Genomic DNA, 1,510 nt, shown 5'->3' on the forward strand with positions numbered 1-1,510 from the left:
CCCTTTCAAGTTTCACAACATCTTTCCGATAGGAGGGAGACCAGAATTACATGCAATATTCCAACAGTGGCCTAACTAATGTCCTATTCAGACGCAACATGACCTCCCAACTCCTATACCGAATACTCTGACCAATAAAGGAGAGCAGACCAAACACCTTCTTCACTATCCTATCTACCTGCGACTCCACTTTCAAGGAGCTATGAACCTGCACTCCAAGGTCTCTTTGTTCAGCAACACTCCCTGGGACCTTACCATTACGTGTATAAGCCTTGCTAAGATTTGCTTTCCCAAAACGCAGCACCTCGCATTTATCTGAATTAAACTCCATCTGCCACTTCTCAGCCCATTGGCCCATCTGGTCAAGATCCTGTTGTAATCTGAGGTAACCCTCTTCGCTGTCCAGTACACCTCCAATTTTGGTGTCATCTGCAAACTTACTAACTGTACCTCTTATGCTCACATAGTCAAAAATCTCTCACTGTCTTAAGAGTATTCAGTCATCCTATTTCCAATACTCTCCAGGGAAGGGGATTCCAAAGACTCAATTCTCAGAAAAAAAATCTCATTTATCATGTTAAATGGAAGAACCCTTATATCTAAAACCCCCTCATTATTGTCTCTCCCACCCAACCTATCAAGTCCCATTGGGATTTTAAATGATTCAATAAGGTCACTTTCTTTTGTTGCAAATTTCAATGAAGCCCAGCTAGTTGAAAGATTTGTTATTAAGGAACCCTCTAAATCCCTCAATCCCTCTCCTAGCCCAGATATAAATTAAGTAAGCTTTCTCTGAACTTTAATGAATTTGTATCTTCTCTCAAATCAGATTAAAACTGTATACACTACTCCAGATTTGCTCCTAATGATGCCTTATACAACTGTAGTAAAACATTCTTACTTTTATATCCAACTTCCTTTGTAAAATTCTCAATGCAATCAGGCAGAGTTAAGTGTCCCACTGTATTCCCCCACATGAAATACATTTTTGTTTAGACAGATGATAATCTTCTGTAATAGAAAATGTCCATTAAAGTTTGCTCCCATTATATTACCCTACTGAGTGGTGTGCCATCACATACATGAAAAAGTTATACAAACACTTTTTATTACATTTATGAGCACTGGTTTGTACAGGCAAGAATGTTAAAAAATTTGCAGAATATCTTTTATCCTGTAACTTCACTTTGATTAAAGCTTACATTTGATTTTGACTTCTTGTATACAATGCCATGCGAAATCCTTTGGCAATTGAATAGCTTTGGCACACTTGAATGCACCAAAATATACGAGGAGAAAGTGAGGACTGCAGATGCTGGAGATCAGAGCTGAAAATGTGTTGCTGGAAAAGCGCAGCAGGTCAAGCAGCATCCAAGGAACAGGAGAATCGACGTTTTGGGCATAAGCCCTTCTTCAGGAATGAGGAAAGTGTGTCCAGCAGGCTAAGATAAAAGGTAGGGAGGAGGGACTTGGGGGAGGGGCGTTGGAAATGCGATAGGTGGAAGGAGGT

The 1,510-nt window shown here is 40.1% G+C and overlaps 1 protein-coding gene across 1 annotated transcript in view; it reads right to left on the reverse strand.

Moving 5' to 3' along the window:
* Positions 1-1,510, reverse strand: part of itfg1 (integrin alpha FG-GAP repeat containing 1) — a 238,056-nt gene that overhangs the window by 229,867 nt on the left and 6,679 nt on the right. The window lies entirely within an intron of this gene.

The sequence above is a fragment of the Chiloscyllium plagiosum genome, chromosome 17 (genome assembly GCF_004010195.1).
Source record: "Chiloscyllium plagiosum isolate BGI_BamShark_2017 chromosome 17, ASM401019v2, whole genome shotgun sequence".
Lineage (NCBI taxonomy): Eukaryota > Metazoa > Chordata > Chondrichthyes > Orectolobiformes > Hemiscylliidae > Chiloscyllium > Chiloscyllium plagiosum.